A 23,916-nucleotide genomic window follows, 5' to 3' on the forward strand; every position below is an offset into this window, starting at 1 on the left:
GGTGCGTGAAGTTACTGGATATGTTGGTGTTTCGCAGCGGACGTGTCTACAAGCTAGCGGCGTACTACACGAGGCCACGAAACACGACGCCAGAATGGTAGTCGGAAAAATATCCTGACCGAGAGGGACCGGAGACGAGTTTCACGGCTTGTGAATTAAAATCGCTTCCAACCCCGACAGTGAATGAAGGAACTGCATGCAATGGGCATTTGGAGTCAGTCACCTCGCAAGAGACCATTGCACACAGGGGCACATAAAGCCCTTCAGTGGGCTAGAAATCATCGAACGTGGACAGTAGGTCACTGGCGGAACGTAATGTGGTCTGACGAATCACTTTTTGCCTGTATCCGAATGACGCACGTCGATGATTGCACCGAAGGCCAAATGAAGCATTACATCCGAGATGTGTACAAGGTCAGGTTCAAGCTGGAGGTGAGTCTGTGTGGTGTTTTGAGGGTGTTTTTCGTATCATAGATTGGGCCTGCTCACTGAGGTGACCACAAACATGTAAATATTCTGGATGATCAGGTGTTGACTTTCAGTCAACATCTGTATGATGAGTATGCTGTTGATACCCTGATTTTTCAAGATGACAACAGTGAAGTTCATCGGGCTGGACGCATATGTGACTAGTCTTATGAATACTGCGCCATCATATTACATCTCGATTGGCCTGCAAAATCACCTGACTTGAACCCCATTAAAAGTCTGCGGAACATGTTGGAACAGCGGGTACAACGCCGACATCGGCATCCCCGCAATTTGGTGGAATTACGCCGTCAAATCCTCAGCGAGTGGATAAACCTGGATGCGACGTACCTGCACAACCTTGTGAACTCGCTACCTAATAGAATCCAGACGCCTACATGATATTAAATAATGCTTGTAATGATTTCTCCAGGGTTGACTAATTTTTTGTCCGTGAGCTGTGGATCTCTGGGCCATTTTGTGCAGTGTTCACTTCAAGATTTTGATGCTTCGTTCTGGGCAACTAGATTTAACAAAAATAGCATATAACTATGTGAACTACGGCCGTAGCCGTGTTGAAACACCGGATTCCGTGAGATCTCCGAAGTTAAGCAACATTGGGCGTGGTCAGGAGTTGGATGAGTTGCCACGCGCTGTTGGTGGGGGGTACGGGAATGGAGGAGCGGAAAGGAAATGGCCACCCTACCGCACGTAAACTCCGGCTCAGGAACACCTCTGCGGAGGTTCGGACCTGCCTTCGGGCAGAATAACCCTTACCTTACTATGTGAACTCGTAAACAGAGACTGGTAAGAATGTAAGACATAATATTCGATTAATTAAGAGGAGATGCGCTGAGGAGGGCTTCCAATCTAAGCATATGAAGGGCCTTGATGTAAGCGCATCGAATATTGGATGGCCACAATGTCAACTTCGTGACGAGTATATTAAAAGGAATATGTGCCTGTTAAGGAGACGTGACCACAAACAGGGGACTTTATCAGATGATGAATGGTGTATATTCTGTACTTGCGTTACCAATTCTGAACCTCCAGTGCAGACTGATATTACAGTATAATCTAATTACATACGAGGACTAATCCAAATTCTCGTCGACTTCATCGCGGCAATCGTTAGATATGCTTACATTAGACATTGCATTGTGATCACATATGACAACTTTAATTTAAAGTCTAGTGGCTCGAATGCAGGTGAAGAGACGTTGCACTTTTAATTTTAAAATTTATAATCTTCTTTATGTCAACCGTGACCGAATAAGTTTCGAGCGTATAATCCCTTTTAATCCCGACTATGGGGCGAATTATGGCGTTCCAAATGTCGATCATAATAGGTATTTCATCTCTTTGGACTCATAGCCCACATTGTGAGTAAAATATGGAAGTTTACTGGTCCACGACGGTGTTAGAAACGCCTCCCATTTAGTAGAGACGAGTTTACCTCTGGCTGACCTCTCTCGGCCAACTTCTCTGTCTCGAGGTTATATGGTTTTCGAGGCTTACAGTACCCTTCCTTTACCTAACTTGCATAGCCATATTCTTTATTCAGCTAGTACAATCATGCTTCAAATTATTGGAGCAATTCCTCTCTCTGTTTCCCACCATGATAACAAAACAAGAGCAAGAGTAGGTTAAGCGGAAGGAAATGCAGGCACCGCACATCGCTGTAAAGGCAGTAAAGATGCACGGAATCTCAGGCAAAAACAAACGACAAGGAACATGACATGGCTCAATGACTACATTGAAAATAAAAACAGGCAATAAACTTAAAACTAGATTAATTAGTAAAACTAGACGTGACATAAATAATAAAACATGCCAATAAATAAAATTTGAAATATGATAACCTAAAACTAAACTAAAAAATAAATTCAGATAAAAACAACACTTTTAAAATAAATTAGTTAGTTAGATCAACCTAAGAAAAATTACACATACCATTTTCTTTAGAAACAATAACATTTGTTACACTGGTGACACATAAAGACTTAACTCACAAAATTAATAACGACGAGATCGCATAAACTCAATAAAATCACAAAAACCCACCGGAAAACACAATAATTAAATCAATGTAAGGACCCAAGTTTCCCCTTAAGTGAAGTACACTTGACGAAGAACAGCATTTTACCCAATTTGGGATATGACAAGGCACATCATTGAAATGAAATTGTTAAACAGGTGGAAAATCAGACTAAACGTGGTTAAATCATGGTACCGAAAATAACAAGTTACATAGAGAACTAATTAAGACGATAGAATTAAATCAACATCCCAGTTCAACACGGCAAACACCAAACAATGTCCTCAAAAGCTGGCACAAACAGCTACAAACCTACGTCAACACATCTATACACGCCAAAGACCACTGCAATAAAAATAATAATCATAAGATAAGGACGACACTCACCACGGCCGCCTCGAACGAAGGAAACAGATCAACAACAAGAGCAAATTAGAACAAGGGAATGTCACAGAATGCCATCATGCACCAGAACCGAGATGATTAAGATAACAAAGGCACAACAATTGCCATTAACCTACCTTGCCAACGTTAATATGAATGTGAGAGGAAACTGACATATAATTCAAAATAAATAATTTAACATGACATAAAATCAGAAATAAACGTAAAGATTATCTTAAAACCATACAACAACTTAAATGAAGGTAAACAGTAAGCAACTTCTTAAACCAAAGTAAAATCAGTATCGGGCATGAGGGTAAAATTAAAAATTACCAAAATTCAATTAAAAGTTTAAGATACAATTCGCATGCGCCGTTCAAGAATTAAATAATACAAAAATATCTGAAGAAAACCTGAGGAAAAATATCATTCATTCAGAGTGCCTAAGAAAGAATTAAAATGCTATTTTTATATTTTTATAAATTTTTATTTACTGGACAACTGTTTAAAATGTTAATAATTCCATTTCATTTTTAAGTAAAGTCTCACACATGTAGTTGTTATTACACGACGAAGCTAAATTCGTACAAATACTAAAATTAGATGGAGTTCTCAAAACCTTAAAAGACAATCTTTCAAATTTTCAGAACTTCGCAGACAGCAAGCTAGTTGGTCGCACTGAATGCACATGACATTACACACACCAAGAAAGCGAACTGCTACAATTTGTTCGTGTTCAAGTCAAAGGAAACCCTTAATACGCACATAATACGATGAAAGTCCTAATGATTAACTATCTGTCGACACAATAACCAAGTAACACAATTTTCTTGCATACATTGAAATAACAAACGTAGAGTGCGTACGTATCCGCCTCTGTGCTGTAGTGGTTAGTGTGATTAGCTGCAAGCCCCGGAGGCCCGGGTTCGATTCCCGGCTCTGCCACGAAATTTGAAAATTGGTACGAGGGCTGGAACGGGGTCCACTCAGCCTCGGGAGGTCAATTGAGTAGAGTGGGTTCGATTCCCACTTCAGCCATCCTGGAAGTGGTTTTCCGTGGATTCCCACTTCTCCTCCAGGCAAATGCCGGGATGGCACCTAACTTAAGGCCACGGCCGGTTCCTTCCCTCTTCCTTGTCTATCCCTTTGAATCGTCCCGTCCCTTCGCAAGGCCCCTGTTCAGCACAGCAGGTGAGGCCGCCTGGGCGAGGTACTGGTCATCCTCCCCAGTTGTACCCCCGACCCAAAGTCTGAAGCTCCAGGACACTGCCCTTGAGGGGGTAGAGGTGGAATCCCTCTTTGAGTCCGAGGGAAAAATCGACCCTGGAGGGTAAACAGATTAAGAAGAAGAAGAAGAGTACGTACATACGGGCATTCAATAGAGACAGTCCTGCTTCATTCAGGTGACGTGGAGACCAACCGACGTGCCTGGCCGGAATGCCTCTCTGTACACAGCCGATATTGCGTAGGCCGCTCGAATGATAGCGCTCAGCCCTGGATTCAAAATTATGAATAACTGGAGGCTTAATGTCCATTGTTAGATTAAAACATAACTCAAAAATATTAATTTATAGTAGGTTAGTAAATTCTAATGAATACTCGTAGAAAAAAGCTCATTCAATTGATGATAAATTCGAGTTGTGACGGCAGCGACCGGCACACCACTTTAGGGTTGATTAATGTTAAGGAAGGCCGAAAATCTTGTCGTGTTGCCGCCTGAAGACACATTTACCACACTACTACCAACACAAAGTTCTATAATTTTCCATGCGATTTGCAAATAAAGTTCAAAGAATTTGTTCTCTCATTACTACTTCTCTGTGAAATGGTCAGTGATTTTAACGTGCCCACCTTCTTCTACCTTGTTCTCACTTTCTCCAGTCATAGAGCATTGCAAACAGATGTAACAATTTAGGGCTACGAGTACAAAATATCACGTTTTGTTCTGTCCGTCTCCATAGCTTAACGGTTAGCACTATTAGCTTCGGTCCTCCTATACCTGGGTTCGATTCCAGGTACTTCCAGAAGTCTACGAATGGTGAGAGGAATGTGGTTAAAATAGTACATGCAATTCACCTCCACTGAGGGTGTGTCTTAAAAGTACTGCACCAACTCGATATGAGGGCATTAGTTTATCTATATAACGTTTACTAGAACAGCTCTTTCCTGTCCGTCCGCCCGTTCTACTGGACCGATTTGTTTCATTTATATTTTATTCTCTGCGAAATTACCCGCCGGTGAATCATCAGACATTGATAGGTCTCTAACTTTAGTCAAATTTGAGCAATCCTAAAATCAAATCACTAAGTGACCACTCCAGTAATCGGAGGAGAAGGCTTAAGGCCTTGGCACACAGAATGCGGGCTGCGATCATGGGGCAGGACGTCGTGAAACCCAGTGCGGTCTGCGATCCGGAGATGTCACACACAATGCGGCATACTAAAGCGTGCGGACAGCTAGAAAGACTACTTGCGTTTTGTCAGAAGAAGAGAAACATATTCAAATATGTGGTCTTCTTAAAGAAGAGGAAATATTAGCATTATTTGTCCTTATGAGAAAGAATAAGAAGCGGAAATGGATTCACGAAGTAAATTTTCAACGAGAGCAATTAGGCGAATATCACAGATTATGTCGAGAATTAGAGAGTTTTGAAGATAGAATTTTTACTTACTTTAGAATGTCTCGTGAGTGTTTCGAAATGTTATACTATCTACTAAAACGACTATAAAGAAATTCACAACAAACTGGAGGAGGCCTATTCCTGCAAGAGAAAGGCTGGCAATTTGTTTAAGGTAAGTTATTTAAAATGATTAGAATATACCTTATGAACAAAATTTATTATGAATTGTTAATGATAAAAATTACAAATATTTTGTCTCATGTCATAAAATGGAATGTTTAGATTGGCAAGCTAACAAAGCTGACGTCAAGTAAGAGGGTTTGCAGTTTATTGCTGAGCAAAAAAGCTCCACCTTCGTATATGTCTCTTGTATTTAGATTTCCGATCATTGCTGATGTAGGAGGATCAGTTTCCTGCGGTTAAAATTGTTCCGTACAAACAGGTTGTTCTGTAGCCGCAGAAGTGCTCTGACCATTGGAGAACCTACCAATCGTTGAACTGGTATCTCTGCTGCTGCTGCTGCTGCTGCTGCTGCTGTAATCACTATAGAATCTTTCATCTGGGCCGAGTGAACTCCAACATGAAGTACTTGAAGAATATGAATAATGTTCATCGATTTCTTCCAATTCAGCCTTACCAAATAGCTCAGCTAACTGTGTTTGCAGTTTAACCTGCCTCCTCGGCGAAAAACGTTTAAATGTTGCAGCGTAGCTCATGAAAAGATTATCTATTTCATCAGGTTGACGTTTTGAGGAGTTTTTCGAATCAAAATAATTTATTAGTTGTTTGACGTCATCACTCTGCTCTTTAGAATTTTTCTTCCTGTTTGGGGATTGCGACGTTTGTGTGGAGAGTGATTGCTGTTCCTCAGTCACAGGAACATTACTCCCTGAAGAGGCTGCACTATTCGTTTGGGGAACTTCCATAGCCCCGATTTCTGATGTTGGGTTTTGGGATGGAACATTCGATTTTGCTGAAGGCCTTACTAATGAATCATCCAGGAACTGCAGGTGGCTGCTCCAAGGCCATTTTTTATATTTAGGATATGCAGCAGAACCAGTACTTCCTTTATCCAGCTTTTTATATTTGATGTAGCAGTCTTTCAGATTTCTCCACTTGTTTTTTACGGAATCTCCTGAAACAATGGAAAAGTGGATAACATTGCAATAGGCTAATTCATTTTTCGTCACATTTGTAAAGTTGTATTTCAGTCGCAAGTTCGGGGACCCTCAAACCCGCATTGAAGTCCTTGGGTTTTTGTTTTATCAATTTATTGCATGTTTTGTTTTCATTTAATTTGGTGGAGAGCAGACAAGACCCTACTTAAAACTTTTACTATTTAATCATTGATTGACTTCCGTCGTTTCCTGACGATTTATCTTATATTTTGCCACTTTTGATACAGAGCTTTTTGTTTCAGGTATTTGGCAACCGGCGATTCCTACCGTTTTCCTTTCGAATTGGGCGTTCAACTGTCTCAACAATTATAAAGGAAGTCTTCAAAGAAATTTGGAATGTACTTCAGCCCTTATACCTACCTACGCCAACCGCCGAAACGTGGAAACGAGCTGAGACCGGATTTCGAGAAATGTGGAACTTTCCGAATTGTGTAGGGAGCATCGACGGGAAACCATGTAAAAAGAAAATGTCCACCCAACAGCGGTTCAAATTACTTCTGCTATAAACAATATTTTTCCGTAGTTCTTCTGGCTATAGTCGACCCCTTATACAAATTCCTAGTAGTGGATATTGGCACCTACGGGAGGCTGAGTGACCATGGTATTTTTGAAAACTCGTCCTTTTACAGTGATTTCCTTGTTGGAAAAACAATTCTGCTTGCAAAGCCTCTACCAGGGATGAACTTGCCAGTCCCTCACGTATTAGTTGGAGATGAAGGGTTTGCATTACACACATTCTTAATGCTCCCCTTTCCCAAGACTGCTGCTCACAACGACCCACATAAAAAACAATTCAACCGACGACTTTCTAGGGCTCGACGAGTTGTGGAAAACGGTTTTGGTATATTAGTTCAAAAATGGTGTATCTTTCACAGACCTACAGAAACTGACGTCGACACAGCGGTGCTCATTGTCCTAGGCTGTTGTCGTCTACATAATTACATTATTATAACTAAGACTTGGAACGTAACCGCTGAAGTAGAAAATCAAGAGGAAAACGGACAACCACATGCTTTACTTCTCAAACACCAAGTAGCCGTAGAGCAAACAACGCTGCCCTGGAAGTTCGCCAATACTTTATGAACTATTTCATCAATAATTGAAAGACACTTGAACTATTGTAAGCAATAATGAAAGGAACAATATTTTTTTAAATGATTTGACCAAAGGGTTCGCTTTTAGATAACCTGACAAAACATTGCACCTCTATCCAGTGTAAATTAAGATGTACTTATAGTTAAAATAATTACATTATTAGTAGAACAATGTACATACTATGATAATTAAACAAGTTGTGAAAATTTAAAGTTGAAAATATAATAAATTTTTCATTGCACTTACCGTCTGAGTTCAATGCACGTCCTATCTCCCTCCATTTTTCTGTCTTCTTGTCGGCGTTTTTGTACTCAACATGTCCTCGCTCATATAAAAATGGGTATTTTTTCACCTCTTCGATAAGTCCTTCCTTGTCCATTTCAAGAAAGAACGCAATACACTATGCGGGCAACAGACTCGAAACACAACAGATCGCAGCCCGTTACGTCCTGGATGAGATCGTTGTCGCAGACCGGAGTGTGTGTGACGAAGATGATACAATATTACGAAACTCTGTTTGGCGTCCAGCCCGCTGCGGGCAGAGTTCGCAGAACGTGGTCGCAGCCCGCATTCTGTGTGCCAAGGCCTTTACCCTACCCAAGAGTACATTTGTACTTAGCGGGTTGCACACACTAAAGGAGCAGTAGCTTTACATCAAGATATCGGTGACTATAGGCATACCTGCAATTTCAACCAAAGTTGGTACACATACGATTTAATATTATCTGCAATGGGAAAAGGACACACCTCGCACCCCTACGATTAGGGATTGGGAGGGAGTGACATGAAAAATCATCGAAAACTACCGATATTAGTGTCGAATCCGTACTGTTCGTGGTCCTTGAAATGAATTGTGACACTGCGGATAACTCTTAAGTCTAAGTTCAGCCTCCATCGGCATGGCAGTCAGAAGGGGTGAAAAAGAAATTGTCCAAAATGAACGAGATTGGTGTTAATCCTCAGTTTTCGGGTTTTCTATTGTGCCCTACAGGACCCTATGGTTCCGGCCAGGCGAAAGCCGGTATCGAACCCAGAGTACAGTAGTGAAAGAACTCTCACAAACGTGAGCTTGTGCACATAGTCTTACCTGAACACACATCCTCGCTCGGCCGTACAATAGTGCACTTCTCAGGGATAACATGGGTGAACAATGGGCAACATTAAGATAAAACACTAGGATATGTGACTAATCAGGTAAGAATCAGCTAAAATAAAATAAACAAAATATCTAACAGAAAACATCGCTGCATTCAAAGTTTTACAATCAGGGATTTATTACATAAAAATATACTATTTACAAATATAAGAGCTTTCAAAATGCTTGGGTAAAGATAATGTTGAGCCGATGACAACCAGTTCACTGCCTTCACGAAACAGCTGTGCTGTAACAAGCATGTTACAATTGTGTAAGTAATGAAATCTAGAAAAACGGATATCTGCTGAAATACACCTCTAACAGTAATTCCCATAAAATTTACTATGCCTCGTACCATCGAACCGCGGTGCAGACAAATATAAACGTATAATGTACAGTGTCACGAACCCTGGTCCCATGAAGAGTAAGGCGTAGAATATTCATATACAAACAATATAAAAAGAACACAACCAACATATCCAAGGGGTCAATATCAAACGGGCCAGCATTAAAATTAAAGTAGAACAAACAGAACAAAAATCTCTCCCTGCGTTCAAAACATCAAGGTCGTCTTCTCCCCCTTACACACTCGACAAGCTGCAGACAGCAATATAACCGAGTTTCAAGACTGTGACGTCAGACACAACAACCCTCACCATTCGAACACTCGACAAGCAGCAGCCCACACAATTTACGAGCTCAGCTGGCTGCGGGCTAAGAAACCTCGCCTTTCAAAACACCTCACATAATCTGGCTGCTAAAAGCACTCTTTTAAATACACCTGGGCAATCCGCCCTCATCTCAATATCACCAGCAATATAACAAATCTTATTTCCGCCTCCCATGGGCTCAACTTCGATAATACAAAGGCACAAATCATTAAGCTATAGTCACATGGCCATAATAAGGCATCTCCAATGCATCCAATACACTCTCAAACTATGCTGGGCTTTCTCATATCAATACATACAGTCAGCTACATGCATAATGCTCACATCTCTCAAACATTCGGACTCGCTCGCCCTGTCAGTAAAGCGAGGTGAATTACGGGTAACATCCTGGTCTCAACTATACAGCCTACGTCTGCAGTGACAAATGCCTAAACGCGACGCAATAAATAGTGCCTGCCTGTTAGATTAACCTACTATGACCAAGGGAGTTCAACCTGATCCATGAAGATAACACGTACGCTAATATAATACTATCGAAATGAAATATAAACACACCAACAAGGAATCTACACACTATCATCTACCCTAATGTACGGGGTTCGCGCTTGAGGCCTAGCTCTTTATTACCAAGAATTTTCCTACCATAACGAACCTGTTGGCTGACGCCTCCCCTACTCCTATCTAAATTTAAATGACATGCTTGAAACAGAATTGGAAAGCTCTGACCTTATATGATTGATGACATGACGGAGCGGCCCTCCCTGTGGACCACTGAATTTACCACATCATGACAAACTGCGACGCTTGCAGCAGATACTGGTGAACACTTGGAGACATTCTTTCTTGCGTGACTCCTTCGTACAGCTCCTTAGGTGGTTGGAAGATGTCCCCTTCGACTTCGCGCTGATCAGGTACGCCCAACGTTCCTGGATCGATTCCCGATGTCGTGTCGGCTTCAGCTCCAGTTGTGGCTTCCTCGCAATGATGATGTAGAAGCTCGTTCTGGCTTGATGCAGGGGTAACTGAAAACAAATTCATATATTACAGACTGTCCAGACTCGATGCCTGTTTCCACTACTATCGTGCCTCACACGTTACATTGACCAAGTCTTGTTCGGAATTTTAAACCTGGTACACTATAGTTTCTTCACCACTCTTAGTAACACTGTTATTCCATCCTTTCACTCGGACAACATGTAGTTCTGGAAGAACTACCCTGAGCCTATATTTATTCTAGCATTACGTCAGTTACAACTTGACCTCACAGAAATATGAAGCTACTAGTTCATCAGTCTATTATAGGCACTACCTCATCTCACCATAGCATATCAACACAGGTAATATCAAGACTTTAGCTAAATATGCAAGTTGATTACTTACTTCCTCGCAGATTCAGTAGTACTAGTTGTATGTGCAGCTCGAAGACAAAATGTTGTTCGCGGTGCCGACTTGTAGCATGACGACTTCATTCAAGCAGCCTTACGGTCCAAGAATGAGGCTGATGTGCCAGGCGGCCTTGCTTTTATAATCAGGTTAGCGTAACCACGCCGCTTGATCGCGTGCTGGATACGCGTCCCCGCGACTCGAAGTTTTCCCGCACAACGCACGTCAAGTACCCTACTTAACGAATGCATTTATGATTGCAGCAATAATGCATATCAAAATTAAGCAGAAATTATGCAGGTTGCAATTCTTGTATCAAATCCAATGCAACTCTTCCGTAACCAAGGATATTAATTTAATTCTTTCTTCCCTCCGAAGGTAAGTTTTGCCGGGATCTGGGAAGCGTCCCCAATCTTCATTAAGAGGCTTGGCTTGGGACATAACTCCCTTTAATAAGGTTCTAGAGATTTTCATAATGACGCTCTAGCTCTCTTCACACAAGAACGCTTCTTCTGGAATCTTTTATGAAATAAACTATAAGACAATGACTTCATGGGTGGTCTTATGTAATCCCAATATCCAATACTAAAATCTATACCATTGGTCCATGAACAGAATGGTTCATAGCCCTCCGTGAACGACAAAATAAAATTTTGCCAAAAATTTTATTTTCCTCAATGTCGAGATCATCTTCTCATCGCAATCATTTATGCTGTAAATTTTCAAAACTTCATGGCACGGGGCTATCTTCGGCTACAGACATAATAGCCTCCCTATCCTTCCTAACTTGGTAATAGGCATCTAGCAGCGCTAGAAATCTCCGGTGGTTACTTTCGCAGCCTTGACCTTCCGTTTCTTCTCGCTGCTCAGATAGCTGTTTATGACGGTTTCGGAAAAAAATCATATTTACTTCTTCTTTTCCTTCTTCTTCTGCTTCTTCTTGTCCTTCACCACTGGGTACCTCTGGTTGTTTTTCTCCGCCGTCATGTTCATCTTCTTCTGGAATGACAACCTCCTCTCCTGCAACATCTTCGGTGTCTTCCTCTTCTTCAATTTTAGTAGGTAACCGAAACCCATATGTGTGAGTAACGGATTTATGTGGGTAACTGTTATGATATCTTTCTTCCCCATATCACATTTTGCTACATATGCCAATCCCTGATAACTTCATCTTAATTTTCTTCATTCTTCATAATATTTCATTAATACAATCCACAAAAATAAATTTATATCTACTGGTTATACCATAAGTTTTCTTTTTACTATTCTATTTATATACAGTGGTCATCATCTATATGGTTCTCCTACTTGTCAAGCTTACAGAAGTTCCCTGTATTATGGCCGTTCCGCAACTTTCCTCACACCCTTTCTCATTCAGTCTGCCTTCTAGCATGCGGAGGTTCACGCCACTTCGTGTTTGTTTACTTCTGTTGTTAGAGAGGTTCCCTCTCTCTGTTCCGCTGTCTACTTTGTGGAGTAAGAGATATTCCTTTCTCTCGGTTTTCCAATCAATTTTCTTCCGCCTTATTTCACGACACGCGGAAAGCCACCTCTTCGCAACAGTACGTTTTCTCCTCAACTGTTCCACGTAGCTTCTTGGTTTAAGCATTCGTCCCTCTTTCATATCTTCCCTTCGCCGCTTCTTCTTTCTCCTGCCGATTCCAGTCTTCCACCTACTGCGTATTCTTACTTGTCTTGCGAACCAACCAAACTGGTATCGGTATTTTTGGTTCTTCTTGCGTCTCTTGTATGACCTAGTTCTCTTTCCTTTATTTTGCTTCGAATGCTGGTTACACCATTGATCGTCCCTTTCATTTCCGTCTGCTATCTCTTTAAGATTCTTTCCAACCGTTTCCTTTTGACTATTTTGTGCGTCCCCGGTCGGGTCTCCAATTTCTATTTGTACAGAAATCCCAATAACGTCGTTTGCAATTTCCCTTCCTATATCATCTGCCTCGACTTTGGATACTGTTACACATTCCAGACTCTCTTCTTCCTGAGGAGCACCAATTTCTCCCTGCCTTTGCTCAACTATCTGTCTCGCTACAAATTCCTTCGATTCCTTCCGGGTCTTCCATCGATTAAGCTCCAATTCGGCAATCTCCTCCTTGTTCTCTTCCGTGGTTTGCTCTTTCCTTCCAACTCCTTCTCGAGTCCTAGCCTCCATACTGTCTTCTACTTTCTGCTCTACTTTTTCTAGCCTCTCTTGCGTATAATCTATGCGATCTATTGCTGCTACCAGGTCTTCTTTAACGGTTCTCAGTTCAGTCTGAGTCTCCTTGTCCTTTTCTTCTATAAGCTGTTCTATTTCCTCGATACTGCCCTTTACTTCACGAATCTGTTCATGTACTGTCCTGTGCGACTCTTCAACCCGTCTACTCAACTCCTCTGTAGTGGTAACACATTGTCTACTATCGGTCTCTATCTTCGTTTCTAACTTGGCTACGGTTCGCCTAGTCGCTTCATTTCTAGAGGCCAATTGCTCCAAACGAATGCTAGTATGCTCCTTTAGCTCAGTTCTCTGGTTCGCTACCCGTGTCTCTGTGAGTACTAATTGTTCGGTCACCTTTTCTTCACACTCCGCGAACTTTTCTGTGAGTGGCTCGGTTACGTGTTCTTTAAGTTCTTTCACTGGTTCCGAATTCCTAACTTCCTGTTCTTTACTAACTCCTAGTTCATCTCTAAGCGCCACATACTGTGCTTCGCTTTTGGCACACTGTTCATTTAATAGCTCACTATCCTTCTCCATTTGTCTTTTAAAAGCTCGTAGTTCCTCTCTAAACGCCACAAACTGTGCTTCGCTTTTGGCATACTGTTCATTGAATAGCTCACTTTGCTGATCGCTCAGGTGCCTGAGCACCTCTCCCATGTCTACCGACATTCAGCACTCACTCGTCATAAGGTCCGGCGGAAAAAACCGCTCCGTATGTCACCGATTAAATTTCAAGTACTATCAATTTCCCTCAATTCTAATTTATCATAAATGTTCCTAACTGCCAAACTCTCGAACTTCCAAAGCCTAAGTAGGCTACCTCCATACAACATCATGTCATTCCAACACAGGGTAACCGTCAGCACAACACTATGATACAAAATATATACAACACAAACACAAAATTCTCCAACAAATGTCATAAAACAACAAACAAAACTTCAACATGCAAAAATCAAAGCTATATGATTGTACACCTGTTAAACACAACACCCTACAGGTCAAATCCCCACACGAATATCATCCAACACTCCACTGTAACCACTAAATCAGCACATCCTCGCTAATCAACATCACGAAATACCTCTCTGAACTGGCAGTCATTCAACATCACAAGTTTCAACAAGATACTCCTAATACACTGACTGACAGAGCAAATGCAACACCAAGAAGGAGTGGTCAGAACTGTATGCCAATTGCAGGGTAGACTGACGTCACTGAGGTATGCTCATGATGTGAAATGCGCCGCTGTGCTGCGCACGTAGCGAACGATAAATGGGACACGGCGTTGGCGAATGGCCCACTTCTTACCGCGATTTCTCAGCCGACAGTCATTGTAGAACGTGTTGTCGTGTGCCACAGGACACGTGTATAGCTAAGAATGCCAGGCCGCCGTCAACGGAGGCATTTCCAGTAGACAGACGACTTTACGAGGGGTATGGTGATCGGGCTGAGAAGGGCAGGTTGGTCGCTTCGTCAAATCGCAGCCGATACCCATAGGGATGTGCCCACGGTGCAGCGCCTGTGGCGAAGATGGTTGGCGCAGGGACATGTGGCACGTGCGAGGGGTCCAGGCGCAGCCCGAGTGACGTCAGCACGCGAGGATCGGCGCATCCGCCATCCACCGCCAAGCGGTGGCAGCCCCGCACGCCACGTCAACCGCCATTCTTCAGCATATGCAAGACACCCTGGCTGTTCCAATATCGACCAGAACAATTTCCCGTCGATTGGTTGAAGGAGGCCTGCACTCCCGGCGTCCGCTCAGAAGACTACCATTGACTCCACAGCATAGACGTGCACGCCTGGCATGGTGCCGGGCTAGAGCGACTTGGATGAGGGAATGGCGGAACGTCGTGTTCTCCGATGAGTCACGCTTCTGTTCTGTCAGTGATAGTCACCGCAGACGAGTGTGGCGTCGACGTGGAGAAAGGTCAAATCCGGCAGTAACTGTGGAGCGCCCTACCGCTAGACAACGCGGCATCATGGTTTGGGGCGCTATTGCGTATGATTCCACGTCACCTCTAGTGCGTATTCAAGGCACGTTAAATGCCCACCGCTACGTGCAGCATGTGCTGCGGCCGGTGGCACTCCCGTACCTTCAGGGGCTGCCCAATGCTCTGTTTCAGCAGGATAATGCCCGCCCACACACTGCTCGCATCTCCCAACAGGCTCTACGAGGTGTACAGATGCTTCCGTGGCCAGCGTACTCTCCGGATCTCTCACCAATCGAACACGTCTGGGATCTCATTGGACGCCGTTTGCAAACTCTGCCCCAGCCTCGTACGGACGGCCAACTGTGGCAAATGGTTGACAGAGAATGGAGAACCATCCCTCAGGACACCATCCGCACTCTTATTGACTCTGTACCTCGACGTGTTTCTGCGTGCATCGCCGCTCGCGGTGGTCCTACATGCTACTGAGTCGATGCCGTGCGCATTGTGTAACCTGCATATCGGTTTGAAATAAACATCAATTATTCGTCCATGCCGTCTCTGTTTTTTCCCCAACTTTCATCCCTTTCGAAAAACTCCTTCTTGGTGTTGCATTTGCTCTGTCAGTCAGTGTATATCACTAAGCTACTCGTACAGATCAAAAACCAAACTTGGTATACCTGCACTACACATAATTGAATGCAGCTGCCATAACATATGCCTGAAATCAAGCCTTGCATGACCTTTATTTACCGAAATATTAGGTCCTGATTTTATAGACACAAGTTATGACCTCTAGCCCTATTTACGGGGAACATCAGCAAAATACAACTTGGCTGTGTGAGCTCGTTTACACAAATATCAAGCATCACCTGACGGCATAATAAAACAAGCTGTATGACCCTCATTACTGCAATATCGGGTCCTCAGTTGGCCGCACCAAGTTCACTATTATTGGGTAACCCTCATTTACGGATATCTCAGGCCACAGAGTTGGCTTGCGTCATGTTTACTATGGCGCTATGGTTAGCGCTCATTTACGGAAATATCGAGCCCCCACAGTTGGCTTGTGCCATAAATACTATGTGCCCTACAGGACCCTATGGTTCCGGCCAGGCGAAAGCCGGTATCGAACCCAGAGTACAGTAGTGAAAGAACTCTCACAAACGTGAGCTTGTGCACATAGTCTTACCTGAACACACATCCTCGCTCGGCCGTACAATAGTGCACTTCTCAGGGATAACATGGGTGAACAATGGGCAACATTAAGATAAAACACTAGGATATGTGACTAATCAGGTAAGAATCAGCTAAAATAAAATAAACAAAATATCTAACAGAAAACATCGCTGCATTCAAAGTTTTACAATCAGGGATTTATTACATAAAAATATACTATTTACAAATATAAGAGCTTTCAAAATGCTTGGGTAAAGATAATGTTGAGCCGATGACAACCAGTTCACTGCCTTCACGAAACAGCTGTGCTGTAACAAGCATGTTACAATTGTGTAAGTAATGAAATCTAGAAAAACGGATATCTGCTGAAATACACCTCTAACAGTAATTCCCATAAAATTTACTATGCCTCGTACCATCGAACCGCGGTGCAGACAAATATAAACGTATAATGTACAGTGTCCTGACTCGGTCACGAACCCTGGTCCCATGAAGAGTAAGGCGTAGAATATTCATATACAAACAATATAAAAAGAACACAACCAACATATCCAAGGGGTCAATATCAAACGGGCCAGCATTAAAATTAAAGTAGAACAAACAGAACTAAAATCTCTCCCTGCGTTCAAAACATCAAGGTCGTCTTCTCCCCCTTACACACTCGACAAGCTGCAGACAGCAATATAACCGAGTTTCAAGACTGTGACGTCAGACACAACAACCCTCACCATTCGAACACTCGACAAGCAGCAGCCCACACAATTTACGAGCTCAGCTGGCTGCGGGCTAAGAAACCTCGCCTTTCAAAACACCTCACATAATCTGGCTGCTAAAAGCACTCTTTTAAATACACCTGGGCAATCCGCCCTCATCTCAATATCACCAGCAATATAACAAATCTTATTTCCGCCTCCCATGGGCTCAACTTCGATAATACAAAGGCACAAATCATTAAGCTATAGTCACATGGCCATCATAAGGCATCTCCAATGCATCCAATACACTCTCAAACTATGCTGGGCTTTCTCATATCAATACATACAGTCAGCTACATGCATAATGCTCACATCTCTCAAACATTCGGACTCGCTCGCCCTGTCAGTAAAGCGAGGTGAATTACGGGTAACATCCTGGTCTCAACTATACAGCCTACGTCTGCAGTGACAAATGCCTAAACGCGACGCAATAAATAGTGCCTGCCTGTTAGATTAACCTACTATGACCAAGGGAGTTCGACCTGATCCATGAAGATAACACGTACGCTAATATAATACTATCGAAATGAAATATAAACACACCAACAAGGAATCTACAAACTATCATCTACCCTAATGTACGGGGTTCGCGCTTGAGGCCTAGCTCTTTATTACCAAGAATTTTCCTACCATAACTAACCTGTTGGCTTACGGCACCCCTACTCCTATCTAAATTTAAATGACATGCTTGAAATAGAATTGGAAAGCTCTGACCTTATATGATTGATGACATGACGGAGCGGCCCTCCCTGTGGACCACTGAATTTACCACATCATGACAAACTGCGACGCTTGCAGCAGATACTGGTGAACACTTGGAGACATTCTTTCTTGCGTGACTCCTTCGTACAGCTCCTTAGGTGGTTGGAAGATGTCCCCATCGACGTCGCGCTGAACAGGTACGCCCAACGTTCCTGGATCGATTCCCGATGTCGTGCCGGCTTCAGCTCCAGTTGTGGCTTCCTCGCAATGATGATGTAGAAGCTCGTTCTGGCTTGATGCAGGGGTAACTGAAAACAAATTCATATATTACAGACTGTCCAGACTCGATGCCTGTTTCCACTACTATCGTGCCTCACACGTTACATTGACCAAGTCTTGTTCGGAATTTTAAACCTGGTACACTATAGTTTCTTCACCACTCTTAGTAACACTGTTATTCCATCCTTTCACTCGGACAACATGTAGTTCTGGAAGAACTACCCTGAGCCTATATTTATTCTAGCATTACGTCAGTTACAACTTGACCTCACAGAAATATGAAGCTACTAGTTCATCAGTCTATTATAGGCACTACCTCATCTCACCATAGCATATCAACACAGGTAATATCAAGACTTTAGCTGAATATGCAAGTTGATTACTTACTTCCTCGCAGATTCAGTAGTACTAGTTGTATGTGCAGCTCGAAGACAAAATGTTGTTCGCGGTGCCGACTTGTAGCATGACGACTTCGTTCAAGCAGCCTTACGGTCCAAGAATGAGGCTGATGTGCCAGGCGGCCTTGCTTTTATAATCAGGTTAGCGTAACCACGCCGCTTGATCGCGTGCAGGATACGCGCGCCCGCGACTCGAAGTTTTCCCGCACAACGCACGTCAAGTACCCTACTTAACGAATGCATTTATGATTGCAGCAATAATGCATATCAAAATTAAGCAGAAATTATGCAGGTTGCAATTCTTGTATCAAATCCAATGCAACTCTTCCGTAACCAAGGATATTAATTTAATTCTTTCTTCCCTCCGAAGGTAAGTTTTGCCGGGATCCGGGAAGCGTCCCCAATCTTCATTAAGAGGCTTGGCTTGGGACATAACTCCCTTTAATGAGGTTCTGGAGATTTTCATAATGACGCTCTAGCTCTCTTCACACAAGAACGCTTCTTCTGGAATCTTTTATGAAATAAACTATAAGACAATGACTTCATGGGTGGTCTTATGTAATCCCAATATCCAATACTAAAATCTATACTATTGGTCCATGAACAGAATGGTTCACTATGCTGATTGGTGACAGTCCCATGTCAAATATACACTCCGTATCACGTTGGCAATTTATACTGATATGATAATTAAATATTCAAACACTGTTACGGCATGTATTAAAACTGGTATAAGAATGAACCAGGCCCTGTTGACATCTTCTTTTACACTTATATTTCCATCTTTCCATCCGTATGTATTGCTGAAATATTCTGTCAGTTGTTGACCGTCCGCGGGATGAATGCGTATTCAATGTTGATGAGTCGATATTCGAAGATGGGATTTGGAGTCATTTTAAGTATTTTGCATACTTTTGCGAACGATCACGCCCATATGTCCGCACTTACACAAGACTTAACACGATGTATCAAACTATCTCTTTGTTGACAATGTTCACATATAATGGAGTCTGACGTCCATGTTGGAATAAGTTAGCAATCTGAGTAAACTTGAAATTCAAGACTTCACGTCAATCTTAAAATTGGTTCACAATAATAATTATTTCACCTTTGATAACACCATTTACCAACAAGATGGTTTAGCTATGGGCTCACCAGCTTCAAGCATTCTAGCCGAAATATACCTCGATTTCTTAGAAAACACAAAAATTTATAATAATAATAATAATATTTTCTCTAATATCCTCTTTTGGGCCAGATATGTGATGACACATTAGTAATCTTAAATGAAGAATCAACCAACGCAGCCTCTACAATTCTTCTTCTTCTTCTTCATAACAACATTGACTCTAACATTAAATTCACCCTTGAATCAGAACACAACAAAACTCTTAATTTTCTGGACTTTACTACAACTAGAGATCCTTCGTCTTTAGGTTACAAAATTTTCAGAAAGCAAACCCAAACAGCAACCACAATACGGCAAGATTCTTAACACCTTCAGGCACATAAACGTGCTACTTATAACAGCCTTATTTCTCGTGCTTTCAACACACCTGTGTCAAAAAATGATTCAAATAATGAATTGAACACCATACGTACTATCGCTAAATTTAATGGCTTTAACAAATCCTTCATAAACCGTATAATGAATAAATTCAAACACCGTCCTAAAACTACATTATCAAAAGAAAAAACCAAACCCACTGCATTTTCCACTTTTACTTTCACTCAAGATGGTTATAAAATAACTAATATTCTTAAAAAACACAACATGAAAATTTCTTTTAGAACCAATAACAGAAATCTTGATATATTACACAACTCTAAATCACTAAATAAATTTAATGTTTATTCTAAATCTGGAGTATACAGATTCAAATGTAACAACTGCAGCTCCTCGTACATCGGACAAACTGGCCGCAACTTTAACATCAGATACTCCGAATGTTACAACGCCATTAAATACAACAGCTTCTCTGCTATAGGAAAACACATACAAGACTCCAAGCATAATTTCACCAATATTGATAAAGACATAAAAATACTCAAAATCATTAACAAAGGCCCCCTTCTAAACACTACTGAAAATTGTTTCATTCACCTTCACCAATACTTCAACCCTAATTTCAATTTATTTGAATAGGTTGAACTACGTTATTTGTTATTTCAATTTAATTGTAACTTATCCTTTGTTGGTATAGTTTCATTTATTGTTAAATATATGGTTGCCTTCCACTGAAGAGGAATCCATTTATTAGCAATATTATTCCATATAAGTTTCCAATGTCGCGAAGGATACTTTGCCTGTATAGTAGGTGGTTTACTATTCGGTTCATTATATGGATATGTGTTTTGTTTTTATAACTGAAGTTGGCTCTATTAAAGTTCGTGGAAGGTTATCTATAAAGCTCAAAACTCATTTGAAATGGAACTGTAAATTACGCTGGGAAGAGGGAAAGGCCACACTTCGGATAATATTATTCTGAACCGCTTGAGCATAATCACCATGTGGTCTGCGCTCACAATTATTAATATTTAGCGCGAAAAGTGCACTGCATTTAGCTAATAAAGAAACTAATCCTAATCCTCCCCACCTAATGCCTTGGTACAATTGTGTACTGGTGATTTTATACTGTTGTCCTCTCCATAGGTAGTACCCTATAGCTAGATCGATTTTCTTAACTATTATGGGCGGTGGAGGTATGTACCGCAGTTTACTCAGTGCATTTGTGTTAACTGTCCAGATCTTTTGATATATATTGAGGTTTTTAAGGTGTTGATCAAATAGGACAGAGCAAACTGTATTCAGCAAATTTCTCCACTTGCCATCAATCATCTCAGTCAATTTCGCAGAAAATGTTATTCCAAGGATTTTATGTGTTTCGGAAGAGGGAATCCATTGATCTTGTGTAGGCCAGGGCCAAATGGTAGTACTACAGATTTGTGTGGATTAATTTTTGCTCCAGAATGATGTTGATAGTCGCCTATAACCAATCTTAAGTCTTCTAGCTGTTTGGGCTGTGTAAAGATAACAGTGATGTCGTCCGTACAGACGTGCCCTTGTAAGGACGTTGAATCTAGTTATATCCCTGGAAGCTTCAAAGTTAATTGTCTAATGAATGGTTCCACGCTGATGGCGAACAGGACTGTGGAGAGTCTAATCGATCTGTGAATGTGGATTGTTTTGGAGGGAAAGCCATTACTTTGTAGTTTGGATGTTACATTGCTGTATAAGTTCCGTAGTGTTGTGACTATCCTGTTTGGGAAAGCTGATCTTCTTACAACAGACCATAGATAAGAATGTTTAACGCGGTCAAAGGCTTGTTGAAAGTCTATGCTGACGAGTGCAGCAGATCTGTTGGGTTGAGAGGACGTGTGCAGCACATATTTAAGTAGATTTGAGAGGCCATGTATGATATTGGAGTTATTCAACACATTATGTTGCTCGTAACCTAAGATATTAGATCAGGTGAGTCGTAGGACTCTGGCAAGAATTTTTGCAAACAGCTTGTAATCTTTATTAATTAGAGTTAGTGGACGGTAATCCGACAAGGATGTGGGTGACTTAATCTTAGGTACTAACACCATTATCCCTTCAGCGAAATTGTTCATCTGTTCTTCGCTTGTGAATATTTCTTAGAAAAGTAACAGTAAGTCGTCCTTTATGTATTGCCAGTTTTCTAAAATTCGTAAGAAAGACCACCAGGGCCGGGTGATTTGTTACAACGTGCGTCGTTAATAGCTTGTAACAGTTCCTCTTGTTATATGTCGCTTCCTAGTCACTCGATTTCATCTATAGAAAGTTGTTTCTGGATAGGTTGTAAAAATATTTGGAATCATGTGCTTTGTTGGCTGGAGTTCAGAGCAAAAGCAAGTTCAAAATGATCGGTTTCCACTTTAACAATATTGTCAATTCCTGTAATGAAACCCCCTGTGGTTTGTTGTTTTGGGATGAATCTTTTCCTAGTTCTACCCTTCTCTTTCGCAATGTGGTATAACAGCGTCTTTTCGTCTTCTTGTAAGGAAGGAATACGTGTGTGTGCCTGTTCAACCTGTATATCTCGTATGACGGAGTATATGCTTAATTCCTATTAATTTATGCTGTACGTTATGTCCATGCTGTTGCGGACGACTGTAGTTATGTAAAGCTTGTTCGTAGAACTGCCGAGTATATTTTCGTTCCAGAGTTTTATTAAAAGACAAATTTCGGAAGAAATGACGTATGCCAGGTTTAGCGACATAAATCCACCAGAGGAATTGTGAAGAATAATTCCGTTTCCTGTAGACTATTCGTTCCCACATCGTGTAAAATTCTTCTGTAGCATCTGGAGTCTTTAAAAGTTTATTGTTGAACTTCCAATATCATCTTCCTATCACTGGGACATGCGTGTCAACACGTAATTGAAGGATACTGTATGATGGTCAGAAAAAGAAACTGGGATGACGGATATTCGGTGTGTAATTGTGGACAATGAGTAAGAGAGGTAAACTCTGTCAAGTATGGATGCTGAATTGTGGCAGAAAAATGTGAATTCAACGTAATTCCCGTGTTTCATTTCCCAAGCGTCTCTTAAACGGAGCTACCGAGTTGTTAATGTTGGGTCTAGTTCGATCCTTCGGGTGGAGGACGCAGTTGAGATCACCTGCAAGTATAATATTCGTTCCCTGTGTGAGATTAATGTTGAGGTCTTCTAGAAAAACTTTTCTCGTTCTACTCTGTTTTGCACTCCTGATGGACTGTATACACTTCCGGAAAAATTAATAGCAACTCGGTGAATTTTCTCCTCGTATCAAACTATTTCATGTTTCAGTGTGACAAGTCATTGCAATGTAATACAATCTATATATTTTCTGAAAGCTTGTTTTATTGCCTCTCTACTGAAAGGTAACAAATTAATTTATTTCCCTTCGCATAGCAGTCTGTGTAGCATTTCTTAATGAGTGAACACTTCGTTACGCTCAAAATACCGTTGATGTTTACCGTAGCAAAAGTACGCAAAACCATCGGTGGCAAGTAGGCGTAACATGTGCTCTGTACTTGAGTAACGTCAAAATAAAATGGTAAATCAGCCGTGGTGGTGTGCTGGTGCTTAAAAGCAACGGCAAGTAGGCTGAAAATCGTGAACAAATAGCAGATCCTAAACATAGTGAGACCTTGATGAATTGAAAGTAAATTATTCCTAAAATTGGCAACTATTGACTGCATCCAATCCTTCAAGTACCGGTCCCCTCTTTACGCTGAGATCCTTGTCCTTGGTCGTACGGCTTTTGGTACAACTTGATTCATTTCGATTCGCTGACGGTGTGTTTCCCTTATATAACCGCGGGTTTTTAGGACTAACTTGTTGCGACTGGCATTTACGAGCTTTGGTTGTTATAGAGCTGTCGGAATCTGAAATATCCGCTGGTGCGTCGACCGTGGGGGTGTTAACTTCCTCCGCCAATTTAATTTTCTTGTGTGCGACATGCTCTTTACTTAAATGGG

Source organism: Anabrus simplex, chromosome 1 (genome assembly GCF_040414725.1).
Source record: "Anabrus simplex isolate iqAnaSimp1 chromosome 1, ASM4041472v1, whole genome shotgun sequence".
In the NCBI taxonomy this organism is placed as follows: domain Eukaryota; kingdom Metazoa; phylum Arthropoda; class Insecta; order Orthoptera; family Tettigoniidae; genus Anabrus; species Anabrus simplex.